General features: G+C 24.2%; 1 long non-coding RNA gene across 1 annotated transcript; it reads left to right on the plus strand.

Annotated features, from left to right (window-relative positions):
* The first annotated feature begins 3836 nt into the window (after positions 1 to 3836).
* Positions 3837 to 6555, plus strand: LOC135923581 (uncharacterized). Its single transcript, XR_010571248.1, has 4 exons — positions 3837 to 3956; positions 6079 to 6116; positions 6183 to 6237; positions 6294 to 6555. It is a non-coding gene; the product is annotated as an uncharacterized LOC135923581 (long non-coding RNA).
* The last annotated feature ends 241 nt before the right edge of the window (positions 6556 to 6796 follow it).

Below are 6796 nucleotides of genomic sequence, written 5' to 3' on the forward strand. Positions count from 1 at the left end.
TGAGGAATCTATAATTTTAAGTGAAATTAGAGAAATGAAAGAAAATATAAAAAATTTGTCCAAAGATGTGTCCAACTTAAAAATTAAAAATAATAATATAATTGAAAGTTGTGAACTCTGTGGAAGAAGAGGACATATCGGTAAAAATTGTTATTCAAGAGACCGAAAAATAAATGAGAATGGTAATGCAAAACCAAGTGAAAAAAATGACATAGTGTGTCATAGATGTGGTTTTGTAGGACATATAAAAAGAAATTGCATGGTGAAAGAAGCCAATTTTAAAAGTGGATTTCCGCAAAGAACATCGGTAGTGTTACAACCGGTGGTTAGAAATATACAAAATCCTATTATTAAAAATGTGGATAAAATTGAAAATTATAATACAGATCATGATAGAATGTGTTTCCGATGTGAAGAAATGGGACACATTGCTATCAATTGTATTCAAAGTGTGAGTGGATTACAGTGACTATATGATTTGAAAGAGAATCATATAAAAATAGATAAATTAATTTTTGAAAATATTAAATTTTGTGATATATATAATTTTATTAAAAATTTTGTGGATATATATATTAAAATGGATAATCATCATGGGAATGAGGATTATACATTGAAATTTAACTTGAATAAAAAGAGTTGTAATGTTGGAAATTTTTATTGTCATTTTGGTGAAATAAAAAATTTTAAATTAAACAATAATCTGAATAAAAAGGATTATTGCAATCAAATGAGTGATATATATCCAGGGGAAATTTTAAATAAAAACAAAAATGAAATTCAGAGACTTTTAAATTCTGTGATGAATTTAGGTATGAATATTAATTATATTGACAATGAGATTAAAATAAATGTCATTCAACTCATTAAAATGCCTAAAAATTTAATAACTGAGGGAGCAAAAGAACAGAGTTCATGTCCTCATATTAATTTAAAATTTGGTGGACAAATGGTTGAAATGTTATTTGATACTGGGGCAAGTATTTCAATAATGTCTAGTGAAAATTTTTATAAATATTGGCCGAATGGTATTGTTGAGAGACAAAATATGTGTATAAAACAATTTGATGGATCTGAAATCAAAGTTTTGGGTAGAACTCAGTGGGATGTTATTTTCCATGATATTCCTATAATTTTGGATTTATGGATAGTGAATTAAATTTTAATGATTGAAAATGAAAGTAATCAGTGTTCGTGTTTTCGTGTCAATATAAAATTGAGTAAAGCATAATTACTAAAAGTAAAAATATATTGTAATAAAAGAAGAAAAGTATTAATTATCTTAAGCAGTAGAGAAGAATATTTTAATTTAAGAATTAAATTGTTATCAATAAAATAAAAAAAAAACATTGACTTTAATAAATTCATGTGAATAATACCATGTGGTATGGTATTAGAAAGTTCAATGAAATACAAACTTTTGTGTAGATTAATTTTTAAAAAAAAAAATGTATTTTTTTTAAAATTTAAAGAGATTGTTGTGAAACAATTAAAAATTTTTAATATTATGTGATAAAGAAAAAACTCTTAAATAAAAGTCGGTGGACAATAAAAGATTTTAAACTTGGACTTAGTGAAGAATTATGTAAAAAATTAATAAAGAAGTGATTTGATGATATTGTTTATAGTTTTAATAGTTATAATTATAAATTAAAATTTTTTTATTTATCGGCACATCTTCATATTTTTTTTTGTAACATAAAAAATATGATTGTAGTGGCATTATATATATATTGTAGTTTTGTATTTTTGCTATATGACATGTCTTAATATTTTGTTTGCGGTTCATATTATTTTCATAATGGACATAACGAAAATATATATATGTAGTTTTAATAGTGATAATTATAAATTATTTTTTTATCCCTATTCGTATTATATTATTTTGTTTGTGGTCAATTATTTGTTTTATAATTGAACATTAAGAAAAAGAAAATAATTGTAAAGGATTGTTGAATACAAATTTATATGTATTAAAAAATGAACGAAATATATTAATTATAATAATCCGCATGTCGAAAGAAGACAATTCAATAGAAAAAGTCGATGATGTTCAAAGATAAGATTCGATAAATGACGAGGAAATAATCAATGTCCTTAAAGAACGATAATTATATGGTATCTGGGTTTTTGAAGGGTGGGCGTGTTGTAGTTTTGTATTATTATGATATATATTTGTACATATATATTATAAAATATCAATCAAAAATAATATATTTTATTTATTAGTTATTTTATCGAGAATATTTTTTTTTGTTTACTTTTTTACTTTTGAAAAATATATTATACGAGATTAATTTTTGATTCAGTTGGTGATTTTTATAAAATGGAGATGTAAAATTAATTGATATTAAATCGCGAATAAATTGAATATGATTATGAGATATAATTATGATTATTATTATAAAATCGTGAAATGAAAAATATATGATTAAGAATAAAGAAAGTTATGAAAAATATTATTAAAATTATGACAAGATTGTTGAAATTAATAAAATTATGATAGAATATATAGCAAGAATCTATTAAGAATATATAGCAAAAATATATTATAAAATCGGAGAGATTAAATAAATATATATAAAGAAATATTAAATATAGAGTTATTTTAGTATTAATAAATAGATTGTTAGAATTAATTTATTAAATCAAATAAAATTAGAGTTATTTTATTAAAATTAGAGTTATTTTAGATAAGGAAAAGGAAAAGGTGATATAGATATAATATAAGGTAGGCCAACTTACTTTCCTAATTTTAATTCAACTAATATTAATATAAATTTCTGAAAATTTAAATATATAGATAATGAAAAAAATTATTTCAATCTTTAAAAACAGCATTAAAATGCTATTCAGTAAAAATTTGTTAAACAATCAATATGAAATGATTAAAAATATAGTAACCGAAAGATAAAATTTGATCCTTATTAATGATGGGTGAACTATAAGAGTGGAATGATTATAGATTATATTATAGCAAACCCAAGTCCCATTTTCTATAAATTAATTAAAACAATGACCAATATGCATACGGGAGTATATATATATTTATCTATAATTGTAGAAAGAAGGAAACACATAAATTTACATTATAATAAATATGCAAGAATGAAGAATGCCTGGACACTTGTGAGAAATAAATATCCAATTATCGATAAAATTGGGTCTACATACATGGACTTAATTTGTTTTTAAAAAATCTAGCAAATAAAATAGAATTTAAATTTTAGTAGCGAAAGCCCAAATTAGTATTAAATATGTAATGTAAATTCAACATTCTTTTACATTTAAGGGAAAACAACTACTTATAGATAAAAATATCCTAAAAATTACCTAACCCGAGCAAATATTTGGACAGTCTAGTTTTGATTAAAGGTGGGCGCGGGCCTTGAAATTACGCGTGATACGATGGGTCACGACATGAGTGTGAATAAATTTTAAAATATTGGTCAAATTTCCTCAATTATAGTTTCCCGGGAAATTTACTTCCTTATTGGGAATTATGTTTTTATTTTATATCTAACGTTATCTCTTTTCTCAAGGATAGGAACTTTATTTTAAAAACTGTAAAACCTATAAAAATGGAGGTATAACTTCATAATAACTATTTTAAATTTTTTTTATTTTATCGTTATTTTTTATTTACTCTGTTTGGTAATTTATAATTTTATAATTTATATTTATAATATATAATAAATTGACCTTGAATATGGCTGTTATGAAGAACTTGATGATAAAATTTATTTAACAATAACAAAATGAAATATTGAGGCCTTTTATTGTAAATTCTATGCAATTATAACAATTAGTTTTTTTTAAAAATTGAACCTTGAAAATGACCATTTTTTTCGTATTTAAATCAGATTTATAAAGTTTAACGTTTCATAATCATAATTTTATTTATACACAACAAATAAAAATTTTATAAAATTCTTTAAAAATGTCTGGTAAAGAAGGTTTAAAATTTTTAAAATTATATATATTATATATATATACTCCTTTTCAGGCGCGTACGCAGGAATTTGGTCTGGGAGGGGGGGGGGATAATAAATTTTTTTAAGAAATAATATTTTTAATTAAAAATACTAAGCATAAATTTATTAGGATTAATAACTTTTCTAATACACAATTTTAAACTTGTGAATTAAAAAAATTATATATATAAACCGGCATTTAAATGTGAATCATAAAATATAAAGTGAATATAACCCACGATATGAATCACCTAAATGACCCAAAATTGAAATTTGAATTTTTTGAGCTTTTAAAATATATAAAGTATAAAAAATTTAAATGTTGTAAATATAAATTAATACACAAAAAGTTTCTTAGGAATAATTGTATTTTGTATGTTTTGAGCTAATTTTTCAATTATCAATCCTTGCTTGGCGTTAAATGTCTATGAATATTCAAAAGATCCAAATCATTCAATCTACTTTCAGATGTTGTATTTCATAGGTATGTTTTTCACAGACTTGCAGGCCCGGACCCTGAGCCGGACCGTATTTTAATTTTTTTAAATATACCCGGGCCGGGCTCGTAATTTTTTTTTTAAAAACACCCGGGCTGGGCCTGAAAATTTTTTAAGAAAAAATATCCGAGCCGAGTTGTATATTTTAAAACCAAATATTTGAAATCGCCATTATTAGCTATAAATATCAAAAATAAATATAATTTATTTTAAAAAATTCGGGCTAAGCCAGCCGGGCCGGGCCTGAAAATTTTTTTAAAAAAAACCCGGGCTGGAAAAAATTTTAAAATAAAATCTGGGCCTGGTCCTGCAAATGGTACCTCTGCAAGGCTCTGTTATTCTTCTTAAAAAAGTGAATGTTCTCTCATTAGTTTACTAAAGAGCTGCTAATATATATATCATTTTAATAATTGGGAGTATAATCTAAAATGTGTTTGAAATAAAAAGCATCCATAGCATTTTTTGGGACTGTATCAACCATAGTTAATCTTTTAATCATAGTTATTCAGCTAATAAGGCATCATAAGATATTTTAACATCTTCATGATAAAAATATAACAAATATTTATATTTTTTTTCTATCACCATATGAAAAAGGTTGGGAGAGGGGACATTTGTTTTATAATACTCTTCTACTATCCTATATTAATGTTTTGATGATGAGCTTGCTTGCTGCAAGTCGAGGGGGACAAATATTTAACACGTATAGCTCTGCTTTTGACTCAACAATAACATATAAAATATGAAATTCTTCAACAACACTAGCTCTATTTCCTTGAGTTCTAATAAAATGCTCTCCGCTATTCTCATCTTCTTAATCAAGTCAATGTTATGTTTTTAAAAGTATTACATAAAATAGTTGTATAATTAAATAATACATTCTAATGAGAAAAAAAATTTATTGAATCCAATAATTTTCTTGCTTCTGAGGAAATATTTCTTTCAAGCCATGTGATATTTCAGTAATAGCATTAATAATCAGCTCTTCTAACTCCAAAATAGCTGTTACTGTGGCGGAGACTCGATCTCGTTGGACAAGCTTGCAATTTTTTTCTCCCTGTTGGACAAGGAGTTTCAGAGATAATTATTATTTTATTAGAAATTTAGATAAATATTACGCCACTAAAATTTGAAAATAATAGGTAAATTACGCCAAGGAAAACTTGAAATCGAAATTGATTGATAAAATAACTTAGTAGATGAATGTGATAAATAAAATATATATATATATATATATGAGATAAGAATAAATATTAACAAATATAAATTAATATTAACAATAAAATTTTTGAAAAATATAATCCGGCATCTGCATTTTTTGGCTCGCTGCGTACGCGCCTGCTCCTTTTTTATTTGCCAGTATAAGTCTTTGATAAAATTATTTCTTGCAGTAATGATATTTAATATCTATTTTTTAAAACTTTGGCTGAAAGACTTGCAATAAATCAGAATAGAGTGATTCTTGTTTAATTAAGATCTATGCTTCAAGTTAAAAACCGACCTTAGCTTAGGGCCTCTCCAAGGCAAACATTAGCATTCTCAATTTCTTAAGTCTTATGCTTCCTTATAATTTATTATGTTTTTTATTTTTGAATTTTTTAAATTAGGTAAAAAGGAACCAATTCACAAGAAAGAAGATGATAAAGTTAGTATTTAAAGAAATTTATTACTTTTTTACTTTTATAATATTTTTGATAAATTTAAACTGTAGGAAAAGCAGCATTCTCAGACCACTGAGTGTAAAGACACTTGCAAAGGCCTACAAAGTTTATATTCATAATATGATGATTTCTTAATTCTCAAAATTTAAAATATTATATAGAGAAAGATGGCGCTGAAAAATGCCATAAATAGAGATGAATCGGAAAAAATATAAATAGAAACGCTATATCAAATTCAAACTTATAACTAGCAAAAAAACACAACAAAAACATTACTCCAATTACACATTATTTTATTATAATAATAAAATATAAACTTAGAATTAGACTCGTATAATTTGTACGTTTATTTATATAAACAAAATTCTCAAATTGTTTAATTTTTCTTAAATTTAAATAAATCATAAATATCATATTTTAAAACTTCATGGATTAATCGCTTGTCGTCATAAACATTGAGAAAAAAAGGAAGTTAGATCTAATTTAATATCAATACTTATTTCAACTCACACTAAAATTATTGATTATATCGAGAAATATAATAATGATATCATCAAATTACTTACCCATCTCATTTAAGTATCCCAATTTTTAGCAGGGACCCGAACCGTTATTTATAACGGTTCAGTTTGGTTACGGTTCAGTATGTAAAAAATTATAATGG

Source organism: Gordionus sp. m RMFG-2023, chromosome 2 (genome assembly GCF_954871325.1).
Source record: "Gordionus sp. m RMFG-2023 chromosome 2, tfGorSpeb1-WG-v2, whole genome shotgun sequence".
Lineage (NCBI taxonomy): Eukaryota > Metazoa > Nematomorpha > Gordioida > Chordodea > Parachordodidae > Gordionus > Gordionus sp. m RMFG-2023.